Source organism: Sceloporus undulatus, chromosome 5 (genome assembly GCF_019175285.1).
Source record: "Sceloporus undulatus isolate JIND9_A2432 ecotype Alabama chromosome 5, SceUnd_v1.1, whole genome shotgun sequence".
NCBI classification, from domain to species: Eukaryota; Metazoa; Chordata; class Lepidosauria; order Squamata; family Phrynosomatidae; genus Sceloporus; species Sceloporus undulatus.
In genome coordinates this window covers 101458126-101472583 of record NC_056526.1, presented here as the reverse complement: position 1 = coordinate 101472583, position 14458 = coordinate 101458126, and the positions used below count along the sequence as shown (strand labels likewise).

Below are 14458 nucleotides of genomic sequence, written 5' to 3'. Positions count from 1 at the left end.
AATAATAATAATAATAATAATAATAATAATAATAATACAATTTATTTATATCCTGCCCCCTCTACAAAATGCAATAATGGCAGCATACAAATGCTAATTTTCATAGGTTCCTCTTTGGTCTGTTTTTCTTATATAGGCTATAATCCTCTATTAGTACATTCCAGGAATGAGATTCATCCCACCAGGTTTTAGCAAGGCCTGTTCTATCATATTTACTTCAATGTGTTAAGGTTCATCTTGTTTATTTTCAGTTCTCTGTGCATTAGTGTATACACATCTAAGACCATAAGTTATTTCCCCTAGCTGTCTGAGTATTTCAGATTTTCTTTCTCCACTGTTATCTGATTGTCTTCTTCTCTGTATAAGAGCCATGCTCTTATCTCCAGCACTTGATGAGCTCCTGCTCTCAAACAAGCTAGTAAAATAGGGGTCAGACAATGCAACGGTTAAATGGATTTGTAATTGGTTGACCAGCTTGAACCCAAAGGGTGCTCAGCAATGGCTCCTCTTCATAGAATCATAGAATCGTAGAGTTGGAAGAGACCGCAAGGGCCATCCAGTCCAACCCCCCGCCATGCAGGAAATCCAAATCAAAGCATCCCTGACAGATGGCCAACCAGCCTCTGTTTAAAGACTTCTAAGGAAGGAGACTCCACTACACTCTGGGAGAGTTTGTTCCACTGTCGAACAGCTCTTACTGTCAGGAAGTTCTTCCTAATGTTCATGTGGAATCTCTTTTCCTGTAGCTTGCATCCATTGTTCCGGGTCCTGTTCTCTGGAGCAGCAGAAAACAAGCTTGCTCCCTCCTCAACATGACATCCCTTGAAATATTTAAACAGGGCTATCATTTCACCTCTTAACCTTCTTTTCTCCAGGCTAAACATCCCCAGCTCCCTAAATCTTTCCTCATAGGGCATGGTTTCCAGACCCTTCACCATTTTAGTCGCCCTCCTTTGGACACGCTCCAGTTTCTCAATGTCCTTTCTGAATTGTGGTGCCCAGAACTGGACACAATATTTCAGGTGGGTCTTGACCAGAACAGAATACAGTGGCACTATTACTTCTCTTGATCTAGACACTATACTTCTATTGATGCAGCCTAAAATAGCATTGGCCTTTTTAGCTGCCGCATCACACTGTTCACTCATGTTCAACTTGTGGTCTACTTGGACTCCTAGATCCCTTTCACACGTAGTTTCATTCAGCCAGGTGTCACCCATCCTATATCTGTGCATTTTATTTTTCCGCCCTAAGTGCAATACCTTACATTTCTCTGTGTTGAATTTCATTTTGTTAGCTTTGGCCCAGCTTTCTAGTCTATTCAGGTCATTTTGAATCTTGATCCTGTCCTCTGGGGTATTAGCTATTCCCCCTAATTTGGTGTCATCTGCAAATTTGATAAGTATGCTTCCAATTCTGTCATCCAGGTCATTGATAAAGATGTTGAATAGCACTGGGCCCAGAACTGAGCCCTGTGGGACTCCACTGGTCACTTTTCTCCAGGATGAAAAGGAGCCATTGTTGAGCACCCTTTGGCTTCGGCTGGTCAACCAATTCCAAATCCATGTAACAGTTACCTTGTCTAGTCCATATTTTACAAGCTTGTTTGCAAGAATATCATAGGAAACCTTGTCAAAGGCCTTACTGAAATCAAGATATACTATATCCACAGCATTCCCTTCGTCTACCAAGCTGGTAATTTTATCAAAAAAGGAGATCAGATTTGTCTGGCATGACTTCTTTCTCTGAAACCCATGTTGACTTTTTGTGATTATGGCATTGCCTTCTAGATGTTCACAGACTTTTTGTTTAATGATCTGCTCCAGAATCTTTCCTGGTATTGATATCAGACTTAACTGGACGATAATTGTTGGGATCCTCTTTTTCTTTTTTTTTTCTTTTCTTTTTTTATTGATTAAAATCAACTTTCATTACATTTGTGTATTTACAATATCAAAATATTGTATATTTATCCACATTTCTGTTTGCATCTTTATTATTTATTCTAACTTACATCCCTTTATTTCCTTTTTAACAAAGAGTCCAAAATTCAGGAACATCCAGTCATAAATGTCTAGATTTGGAAGAGATGTATTTAATTGAGACTGACTCAAACATCAGTAGTTTAGTTGCTCAGTTGTAGTTAATGGTCTATAATTTTTAAATTTGTTAATGTTCTAATATTAATTAATAAAAATATTTTTAAAAGATGGTTGAACCATGGGAAAGAGTTGAAGCTGCCCAGAGAATACTATGGGATTACTGAAGCTGAGTTAAAGCCTCTTGTGTGCACCATGACCTTAATCTAGATTACTGCCTTAATTGCACAGAACCAGTGATTGCAGATCACAATGATTGCCAATTTTTTCTTTATAATATTGCTAAAATAAGATCTTTTCTATCAACTTCTTCTAAGACCTTAGTTCATGCCCTAGCTATTTCCTGCCTTGACAACTACAATCTTCTTTTGATGGGACTCCCATTCTCCCATCTTAGTCCTTTGATTTCCACTCAACATTCTGCTGCTAAGATTATCTTTTTAGCTCATCACTTTGATCATGTCACTCCACTCCTGGCATCTCTTCACTGGCTACCCATTCCTTTTAGGATTCGGTACAAGCTTCTTCTCTTTACGTTTAAAGCTTTACACAACCTAGCTCCCTCTTATCTGCCAGTCCTGATTTGATCTCACCATCCTGTTTGAGATTTGTGGCCCAGGAGCTTGGGGCTTCTTATCCAGGCAAGGGTTTCTTCTTCCTTGGTTTGGCTTTGCCCTTTTTCACTTGCTGCACTGTACTCCTGGAACTGCCTCCCTGAACATCTGTGGATTATCTCTTCCGTTGCTAAGTTTAAATCCAAATTAAAGACTTTCTTGTTCTCTAAAGCGTTTGGAACCGTATCTTAATATTGTTTTATAATTTTATATTTGATTATATATATTAATTGTTTTTACAGTTTGTTTTTTAGCTGCATAACCTGCTTACTTTTATATAGTTTATATTTTATGACTTTTAGATTGTACACCATTGGCAGGTTATATGCTGTTTTGATGATGCCTGTAAAGTGCCATGCAAATTTATGGTGCTATATAAATAAGCATTAACAACAACAACAACAAGGCAGTTTGGGTTTCCCACACCCCAGTGGCTTTTAGCAGGATCACTGTTTTCTGCTGTCATTAACAGATAGAAGCAGTGGCTTGGTAGCAGTGGGGGAGACTGGCTGTTGGCTGAGCATCCCTACTCTAGAGAACATTTTCTATAATCTGTGCAAGAACTGTGACTAAACATAATAAAATAGGCCACATGTTATTGCATTATAGAGCAATTTTTAAAAATGATTGCATGTGAAATATGGGTATTCTTTGTCTAAGAAAATCCTAGGAAATTCATAGGGGCACCATAAATTGACAGGAAACTTGAACATATACACACACTCAATGTTGATTAAAAGGACGACCAGTCTCTCTATGAACTCAGTGGTAATTTTTCAGCAGATATTATTGTAAACAGTTGTAGGTTTGTAAACCCATATCTTATAAATAAATTATGGAATTTAAAAATGTCCAATATATAGTAATCAAGCAAATTATAAATAAATCTTATGAAATATAGGTTATAAAGAGGTACAGAGCTTTCCAACTTGGAAAATATATTTTCTTGGGATTATTTCAAAATCACCAATTGGAAGGGGTACATATTTGTACCAATTGCTCTTTCTAAAATCAGTGAATGTCTTAAGATTCAATTTTCACAATGAGTAACATGCACTGACTTGTACTAGGTTAAGTCACAATACAGAAAAGAGGACATGTGATTTTTATGGGGGTGGAGAGTCTATTTATTTATAAAACAGCTGGGTGTTTCAGTATAAAGAGGAAAAATTGAACAGAGAGTCTGTGTTCAAGGAAGAATTATTTGTGTATCTGAAAGCTGTGGCTTGTGGAAAAATAAAGTGACAGCTTGTCAAGGGAAATAGTTAAGTTTGCAATAAAGTTATATTAAAGATGCAACAGAATGGTAGAGTGATGAAGTACAAAGGACATCAGGACTCTTGTATATCTATGAACTTGGTAGTTACAAGGGAAAATAGAAAAGGTAATGTTTGTCCTTCTGAGATAACAGAAATTGAACTTGCTGAAAATTCTCTCTTGTATACAATTCTTAAGGCAATGTGAATCTTGCGTATTTACAGTGCAAGAGATTGTTCGGCCACTGCCTCTACCACTTCATAATGAAATATTTAATTATGAGTAAAAAAAAAATGTCAAGTTTAATTTTCCTATTCAACTTTTCATTCCAGCACACACACTAATTATATCTATGCTACCTCCCACTTGTTTATTCATGACTACCCAAATTATTATTTGTTAATGAATGGTCATTATATACTTTTTATATTTCCATTTCATCTCTCATCACTAGATACATCTTCCCATCCCATGTATATAGATATATTAATAAATTAAAAGCATTTACTAAATATTTTTTATTTAATTTATTGGGCAGAAAAGCAGGACACCCCACTACCTCCATATGAGGAAAAGAAACTGTTTCAAGTCCTTAAGGGATGAGTGCACTCACTTCAATACCTCTCCACCCATCTGGTTATATTCTGGACTAATTTCTAGTGTATTTAATATACATTGTAATATTATTTGAGATGAACTGCAATGAACCCTTTTGCAACCTTTAGTGCATTAGTGATACAGTTCTAACAATTTTTCCTCAAACCCATCCCTCATTTATTTCTCTCCCTCTCTCCTCCCCACCTTCCCCATTCTGCTTTTTACCCACCCACCCACCCTCTCACTCCCTCTTATCCACCCCTTTTTAATTGTTAAGGTAAAATTGGTTTTGAGTGCACTTGTGAAGTTTTGGGCCATTTAAAGTGCAGATGTCACTGATGTTTGGGGATCCATGGCTCCATCTTGCATACAAGGCACTGATCTTTGCAGGCCACACCACTTCAGGAGGAGTGCAGAGGCACGAGTGATTCATTTGTATAGAAAAATATGCATATGCTCAGAGATTAGGAATTCTCCCTTCATGATTCACTGATCAGTCTTTGGAGCTATTGGATAAGTGACCACCAAGTGATATAAATCTCTCCTTACAAACTTTTAACAAACAAGACATCTGATAAGTGAGTGAAGTATATATGCTGGTGGGATGGGAAATGAAGAAAAGATGCAATTGAATAACAAACTGAAGAGGGTGTAAAATGTGATAACACATTTTGGCACACACTTCCCAGTTTGTCAGTTTCTCAACAAGCTAGACTTCCATCATTTCCAGGCAACATTCTTACAATGAGCTTTGCAGTTCATGAGAGGGGAGGGGATTCTAAAGTGAAGAAAGATTACTTTAAAAGAATAAAAAGAATCCCTTTTAAATAGGCAGTGACATTTTGTCAACAGTGTTTGCAAAACAGTTCAGCAATGACAACTCCCATGCCATTCTCTGTAAATTTCATGGCCTTTCCAGTGCTAATGTTCTAAACAATTAATAAATTACAACCTACCAAATTAATCTGTTTAAATTATCAGTAATTGTGCTAGGGAACTGATATTCCAATTTCTGACATTTAATATTATTGAATTTATTTTCAGTTACAATGTTCCAGGCTCTGGCTGCAGGCCAACAACACCTGGAGGGGCACATACTGCCAAACTTTGCTATACTGTTATATCAGCCTGAGGATGGAAACATTCTCAAACTCATATTGCATTTAATGCAAGGCTTACCCAGCTATCAAGAGGGAAAGAAGAGGGTCTGGGTCTTTGCCAGAGGATTTGATAACTGAAGTATACCTGTACATACTCAGATCTTTCAAGAGAAATTCTAACCTCAAATTTAAGCTTATTATATTCCAACTGTATTTCTCCATGGGATTCATTACACAAACATGCCCACTGAAGGCTTTTTGTGTGAACTTGGTGTATGTCCCATTGGAAGGAAAAAAGACATAGAATCATAGAATTATAGGTGGGTACAGACTGCCAGAAAGAGGAGGTGCCTCTCTTTGCTCCACAGGAGTGCCGCAGTAACCAAATTGTGTGGTGCTGCTGCGGAGCAAAAAAGGAGTGCCCAGAAGTGGCTCCTTTTTGCAGTGGCCCTGCGATGCCGCAAAGCACCAGACCGGCACAGTGATGTCGCAGCTGCATTGCCCCCATCTGGAATCGGTGCAGCTGTGACATCACCCGGTCTGTTGGGCGTGCCGCAGCTGCAGCACCCTCATCACATGTGAGAGTTGCCGGGCGTGTGTGCACTCCGCCCAAAAGGCAACCCTTGCATGTGATGAGGGCACCTCAAAGGCCCGTCTGTTCCGGGCCATAGAGTCCTTGTGAGGGAGAAGAGGAAGAAAGGTTTCTTGGAAGCCATTTTAACTGAGTTCCCCGCTCAACCTGATGTATGTGTTTGTCTGAGGAGGTGGAACTTCTGTGAATCACTGGGGAGGGGCTAGCAGCCTAGTCTTTATAACTCCAGTCAGAGGCTTGCAGGCTCAGTCCTTGCAAGGGAGAAGAGGTTTCTTGGAAGCCATTTTGATTGGATGAGGTTTCCCCCCAAACCTTGTGTGTGTGTATTTGCCTGAGGGGGTAGAGTTTCTGTGAGTCACTGGGGAGGGGCTAGCAGCCTAGCCTTTATAACTCTAAGCAGAGGCATGTGCCTAACGACAAGTGAAATTTCTCAATAAATAGAGGCTTAGAGCAGAGGGTAGTTTGTTTTAGGGCTTCTCCTTTACTTTTTACTTTTTTTTTTTCTTTAAAGGGCTTTTGCTCAGGGCTTTGCTCAGAGAAAGTTAGGCAGAACCTTGCCTCGAGAAGGAGCTATCAGCCAGGACCTCTCTATATAGCAATAGACCCAGTCTCTTAAGCTCAGTCACAGAGTTTGAGGAACAAGCCAGTCCAATCGTAATTTTTTTCTGGGGTGTTTAATAGGCACTTTTTCAGGGGGAATTTTATAGTCCTATTTCAGTGCCTTCTTAAGACCCCTGAAGATGGACAGTGAGGGAGCTGCTTGTGGGATGTTTGTTTTCTTGTCTACAGATGTGGAGAACTTCACATGCACCAAGTGCAAGTTGGTAGCCCTATTAAAAGAGAAGGTCTAGCAGCTGAAGGCCCGGATATCTACCCTTCAGCATATTAGGGAGCAAGATGATGTCCTGGACAGAACAGAATGGGCTGTCCTGTATGGGGAATACATGGGGAAGAAGACACTTCACATACACAGCAAGTAGAAAATTGGAGGAATGTCACACACAGAACTAGGAACACCAGAGATCGTTCTGGGAGCTTGCAGCTACAGAATAAATGTTAAGCTATTTCCCTTATCAGGGATGATGAGGGAGAGAAGCAGGGACAGTCTTCAGTGGAAGTGCAAGAGATCCCTATAGAATAAGAAGAGGAAATGGCTGCTGCTAAGCCTCAGAGAAGGTGGGTAGGGATCATGGGGGACTCCTTGCTGAGGATACTGAATCAGTGGTTTCTGGGCCTAATAAGATGTCTTGGGAAGTGTGTTGTCTCCCTGGGGCAAAGATCTGTGATGTGATGGAGAGGCTGACAAGACTTGTCAATCCTACTTTCTTTTGGTCTATGTGGGAACCAATGACATTGCGAGGCACAGCCTTCAGAATATCAGAAGTGATTATGAGGCTCTGGGGAGGAAGCTGAAAAAGATGGATGCACAGGTTATCATCTCAGCTCTTCTCACTGGTTCTGCAGATGGTGTCACCAAGAACGATTTGGGCTCTTAGATCATGGGGTGCGGTTCCATGAGGGGGGACTTCTAGAATCATAGAATCACAGTTGGAAGAGACTGCAAGGGCCATCCAATCCAACACCCTGCCATGCAGGAAATCTAAATCAAAGCATCCCCCATAGATGGCCATCCAGCTTCTGTTTAAAGACCTCTAAGGAAGGAGACTCCACTACACTCAGAGGGAGTTTGTTCCACTGTCAAATAGCCCTTACTATCAGGAAGTTCCTCCTAATGTTGAGGTGGAATCTCTTTACCTGGAGCATGCATCCATTGTTCCGCATTCTAATCTCTGGAGCAGCAGAAAACAAGCTTGCTCCCTCCTCAATATGACATCTGTTCAAGTATTTAAACAGGGCTATCATATCACCTCTTAACCTTCTCTTCTCCAGGCTAAACATCCCCAGCTCCCTAAGTCGTTCCTCATAGGATATGGTTTCCAAACCCTTCACCATTTTAGTTGCCCTCCTTTGGACACGCTCCAGTTTTTCAACATCCTTTTAAAATTCTGGTGCCCAGAACTGGACACAATATTCCAGGTGGGGCCTGACCAGGGCAGAATAGAGTGGAACTATTACTTCCCTTAATCTAGATACTATACTTCTATTGATGCAGCCTAAAATTGCATTGTCCTTTTTAGCTGCCGCATTGCACTGTTGACTCATGTTCAATTTGTGCCCTACTTGGACTCTCAGATCCTTTTCACATGTAGTTTCATTCAGCCAGGTGGCCCCCATCCTACATCTGTGCATTTCATTTTTCTGCCCTAATTACAGTATCTTACATTTCTCCATGCTGAATTTCATTTTGTTAGCTTTGGCCCAGCTACTCCTCCTAATTTGGTGTCATCTGCAAATTTGATAAGTATGCCCCAAATCTGTCATCCAAGTCACTGATAAAGTTGTTGAATAGCACTGGGCCCAGGACATAGCCCTTTGGGGCCCCACTGGTCACTTCTTTCCATGGTGAAAAGGAGCCATTGTTGAGCACCCTTTGGGTTTGGCCAGTCAAAAAATCATACATCCATATAACAGTTACCTTGTCTAGCCCACATTTTACAAGCCTGTTTGCAAGAATGTCATGGGGAACATTGTCAAAGGCTTTACTGAAATCAAGATATACTACTGTATATCCACAGCATTCCCTTCATCTACCAAGCTGGTTCAAACCAAGGTCTATCAAATTCATCACTTGCCTTGGAGACAATTTCATTGTCCAAAAGATGGAAGAGGCAACAAGGGGATCAGCTATTTTGGATCTGATCCTAACCAACAGGGATGACCTAATTAATGGTGTGCAAGTGGTGGGATCCTTAGGTGGGAGAGATCATGTATTCCTAGAGGTTGTTATACAATGGAAAGGAGAAGCCAGGCATAGTCAGACATGCATTCTAGACTGTAGGAGAGCTGATTTTAGTAAACTTAGAGAAATACTGGGGGTAATCCCATGGCCGGGAATACTAAAAGAGATGGGAGTTCAAGATGGATGGGAGTTTCTCAAGGGGGAGATACTGAAGGCACAATTTCAATTGGTTCCAGTGAGGAACAAAAATGGGAGATGCCTCAAGACACCAGGATGGATGACTAAGGAACTTTCAACTGAGCTAAGTTTTAAATGGAACATGTATAAGAAATGGGAAAATGGGAAAATCACCAAAGAGGAATTCAAACAAATAGCAAGCACATGTAGGGATAAAGTCAGAAAAGCTAAAGCACAGAATTAACTCAGGCTTGCTAGAGAGGTTAAGAACAACAAAAAGGGTATGTCCGCAGCAAAAAGGGGAACAAGGAAATGGTAGGGCCATTACGTGGGGAAGATGGCGAAATGCTAACAAGGGATAGAGAAAAGGCAGAATTACTTAACACCTTCTTTGCCTCAGTTTTCTCAGAAAAGGAAAAAGGTGCTCAACCTGAGGGAAATGGAGCAGAGGACACCAGAGGACCTTCTGCAGGCCATAAATGCTGTGACTAGCCTTCTGGCCAGGAGCTTATCTGTGTTGCAAAAATAATGCAGTTTGACACTACTTTAACTGCCATGGCTCTATTGTATGGAATCTCAGGATTTGTAATTTGTTATGGCACCAGAGCTCTCTAATAGAGAAGGCTAAATATCTCACAAAACTACAAATCCCAGAATTCTTGAACACTGAGTCATGGTAATTGAAGCAGTGTCCAATTGCATTATCTCTACAGTCTAGGCAAAGTCTGGATCTGCTTATACGGAGCCTATGGCAGGATACAGACCACGCAAAAAAGGTGGCCTGCCAGCGCCTGGATTTCCACCGGAGGGAAGCCTCAGCGGCCAAACCGTGGGGCTTCCCGCCAGTTGAAAAGGAACCCTGAAAAAGCGGGGGGTTTGCGTTGCACTTGCAACACCCAAGTGCGCAAATGGTGCACTCATGATGTCACAAGCATGACATGATGTGCGGACGGTATGCGTCCATCACGTCATAATGGCAGTGCTGTCATTTTGCCGCTGCCAATATGAAGGAAAATCAAATTGCTTATCTCTGCCTTCACCACAGTTGATTGAATTGTTTTTAAAGTATGTTTTATGTTTTAAATTCCACATTGTTTAATTGTATTTTAAGGGGTGGGTGGGCTGGTGCTTTGGACTGTATATTTTAACCTTGTAAGCCACCCCGATTGCAGTTTGTAGAGAGGCGGGATATAAATACATTTTATTATTATTATATTATTATTATATTATTATTACTAGGGTTAGGGAGCATGTGCATGGTGCACACTCCCTAACCGTAGTAACACCGCCACCACACCACATTTTGCCCGTCTGTACCAGGCCTATAATTCTCTTTTTGAAACAACTTAATTAGCTATTTGTCCATTTCAGACACAATCCAAAGTGCTGGTTATCACCTATATAGTCCTTTACAAGCTTAACTGAAAACTTTCTGAAACCCCGTATCTTCCAATATAAGCCTGCTCAAGTCTTACAATTCTAATGGAAGGTTTCCTCTTTGCTCCATTACCCCGACAGGCTTGTCTGGTAAAGAAAGCCTTCTTGGTGGCTTCTCCCAGGTTGTAGAATCCCCTCCCAAGGAAGGTTTGGGTGGCCTCTCTCAGCTGACAGAAAAAAAACTCTTCCTATTCAAACAGCCCTTCCACTATTAACTGGTTGGGGTAGAAGGATTTGCATTGGGTGTGCTAGGTAGTTGTTGCTGATGTTGTTTTAAACACATTATCTTTAAGTGCTTTAAATGAATGTTTCAGCTGGAATGATACTTTTCAATACTTTCTAAACATTTCAAAAAAGTAATACTTTTGCAGCACTCATTGTTTTAGCTATTTTGTTTTCACTTATATAGTAGGCCACATTAGGAGGAAGGTGGACTATAAATCAGATAGATAGATAGATAGATAGATAGATAGATAGATAGATAATATATACATAGAAGAAACTTTGGACGGAGTCAGGTGTTTCCCTAAATGATGACTGGTATGGAAAGGTTCTATCTGAAACCTTGGAAAGTCTTACTTTGAATAGATAGGTTACTTCATGTGTTCAAGTTATTTTACATGTTCAAGTTGTTTAGCCAGCGTTACAAAGAGTACTGTCATGTTGAGGCATTGATATATGAATTGTCCCCAGCAATTGTTCTCTAAGGAAGAAAATAACTCTTCAAAAATAAGGGGTATCCATTATGTTATGTGGGCCACACTTTACTACTGGCAGGATTCAAGATAGAAAGGCCAGTCCTTTAGTTCTCTTCCTTTTGATTGGTTAAAGTCTTAGGCCCTCTACAGACAAACACTTTGGGCTGGCTTGGGGGCAGAGTCGGAGCATCACGTCCACATGATGCACACCCAACTTTATCCTCCATGGTGCCATGACAATGCGTGCCACTCCACATGGCGTGCTGTGTTATGGTGCTCCTCAAGCGCTGCATCCATACAATGTAGCACTGAAGGAGCACTGCAAAGCCGTGGCAACACAACTATGGTGCCTTTTCCAGAGTGCAAAAAAGAGCTGCTTTTTGTGGCTCCTTTTCACACCCTGGAAAGGCCAGATCAGGCTGAAACAGGGGCGGCTCCATGACACTTTTTCGGGGCTGTCTGAACAGCCCCTTATTTGCAGTACCTAAGGAAGAATATTCTTCCTCCTTTTGCACTTATATATGCAAGTGTGCACATATAAAGCTTCAAGGTTTATCTCTTCCTGTAAAAGTATTTAATAAACTTCCTTTCATTGTTTCTTTTTAGCCATTAAGGCAACTGATTTTCCTGATCACACTATTGTGTTAGAACTGGGTGGAAATGACAGTCACCTTTTATCTTTCCTCTTTAATGAAGCAGAGTTCCTGACTTATATAATAGGAACAAATAGCCAGCCCAGACCATTCCAGTGTAACCTTCTGAGGGGAGGCTTCAAGACCAGTGACCATTGGGGAAGCCCATTTTTAATGGGGGACTGAACTTTTCCAGAGAAGCAAAGGTACCTGTAGAATACATTCAAAAGGAAGTATGTTTCTTATTGATAATATAGCAGAGTGTTGATCAGTAGGCTGAAAATAATTAACGTTATGCGTCTTAAGAGAAGTTTTACAATGGGTAGCTTTTTGCAGGAGGATAAAAAAAGATAGTGCTTCATCATTAGTGATTTATAATATCATTGTTATTGGGATTTTGTATGCATTTCAAATTTTACAATAGTATATCATAAATGCTAAATACTTTTAATTGGCCCTCTTCAATTTGTAATGTGGACAGTTTTAAGAAGATTCTTTTAAAATACCTGTGCTGCTTCTATTATTTTTTTATACTGTAATGAAGTTTTACTCTTTCTTTTATTATCTGATGTTACTGTTTGTTGTAAAGAGATAACTCTACTAGGTGGGGTATATTTTTAAAAAATATTTAGGTAATTGTGCATTATTCTGAATTTATCTGATGTTGACGTGTTCTTGGAATAAAACATGGGCCAGTGACAGAGGCAGGTAAAAATTAAATATGAACTAGAGCATGTAAGTATGCATGAATGTATATGTAAAAATAGGAAATTCTAAAAAGTCTCTTGTAAGGAACATCTCCTATTTACCACAGTAGAACAGCTGTCAAAGAGAGCAAATGAAGATCAGCAAACTGATATGTATATTGTTACAGGCCTAGGTTCACATTCCTGCCCCCAAAATGAAGTTCACTGGATGGCCTTAAAAATAGTGTCCATATCGTCATCTTAAACTACATTGTGAAGTGGTTATGATGGTACATTGCATTTAGAACTATCAATAGAATTTCATTTATTTTTATTAGTACTCTTCTAGAGATATTCTTTCTTTAGGATGGCAGGCCTGGGTAATTTTGGAAATCTGTTACATGCAACCTGCCAACCTATCCCCAAGACTTTTATGAGCCAAAATTGAGTAATATTGTGATTCTGTTAAAATTTTTGTTTGTATTCTCTGAATCTTATAAGCTTTTAAAATGCTCTTGTTATGTCAAAAGTACATAATAATTGGTTTTACATCAAAATTGGCACAAATGAACTTGGGTAAAATGGTCTCAGTGAGATGTTGCTCCATGTCTCTTATTTTATCCATTACGTCTCCTAGTTTACCTTTTCCAAAGTAATGAAGGAGTATGCCTTTCTATGTATCTGTGTTTTATAATCTTTTTTCAAAGCTGCCCACTGAGTAATCCACATTGTTCTAGAAGTAATTTCTGGCTTATATTCAAGTTCATATTCATATTCATATATCTGGCATATGGCAGATCAGTAAAGATTTCTGATTCACAAAGAATCTTTTCACACAATAAAAATATGGCAATATATACAATTTCTTCTACAATACAGTCCGCCCTCTCCTTACACGGGGGATCTGTTCCGGACCTCTCTGCGTAAGGCGAATTCCACCTATGCTCAAGCCCCATTGGAAACAATGGGGCTCGTGCGCGGCGGCGTGGCAGTGCAGCGGCACGTGGGGCGCAACGGGCGCACACACCCATTCAATTGAATGGGACATGCCTCCCCTTCTGCCCTGCGTGTGCCCTGCAGCTTGAGTGCGTAAGCTCAAGTCCGTGTAAAGCGCGCCCGCGTATGATGGCATCAGATACTGTCTGATTTCAAAAGCTAAGCAGGATTAGGCTTGGTTATTACTTGGATGGAATGAATACCAGATGCTGTAGGCAATATTTCATGTTGAAACAATGTATTTCATAAGACCAAATACAAAGTTTTATTTATATTTGTTTAAAAGAGTAACAAACAATGTATATAACAAAAGTATACAAAATTAATATATACAAAGGATACAAAATAAACCATAGACTAGAAAGCTGAGCCAAAGCTATCATAATGAAATTCAATACGGAGAAATGTGAGGTACTGCACTTAGGGCGGAAAAATGAAATGCACAGATATAAGATGGGAGACACATGGCTGAATGAAAGTACATGTGAAAGGGGTCTAGGAGTCCAAGTAGACCACAAGTTGAACATGTGTCAACAGTGTGATGAGGCAGCTAAAAAAGCCAATGCAGTTTTAGGCTGCATCAATAAAAGTATAGTATCTACATCAAGATAAGTAATAGTGCCACTGTGTTCTGCTTTGGTCAGGCCACACCTGGAATATTGTGTCCAGTTTTGGGCACCACAATTCAAAAAGGATGTTGAGAGACGGGAGCATGTTCAAATGAGGGCAACAAAAATGGTGACGGGTCTGGAAACCATGCCCTATGAGGAATG

The 14458-nt window shown here is 40.0% G+C and overlaps 1 protein-coding gene across 3 annotated transcripts in view; it reads left to right on the top strand.

Annotated features, from left to right (window-relative positions):
- The first annotated feature begins 12099 nt into the window (after positions 1-12099).
- VWF (von Willebrand factor) overlaps positions 12100-14458 on the top strand; it is a 247354-nt gene continuing 244995 nt past the window's right edge. For 2 of the 3 annotated variants that reach the window (XM_042469124.1, XM_042469122.1), the window contains exon 1: positions 12100-12209. The gene's annotated coding sequence lies outside the window, so the exon portion shown is untranslated. Of the gene's footprint in view, positions 12237-14458 lie in introns of all 3 variants that reach the window. The other variant, XM_042469123.1, reaches the window with a different exon arrangement.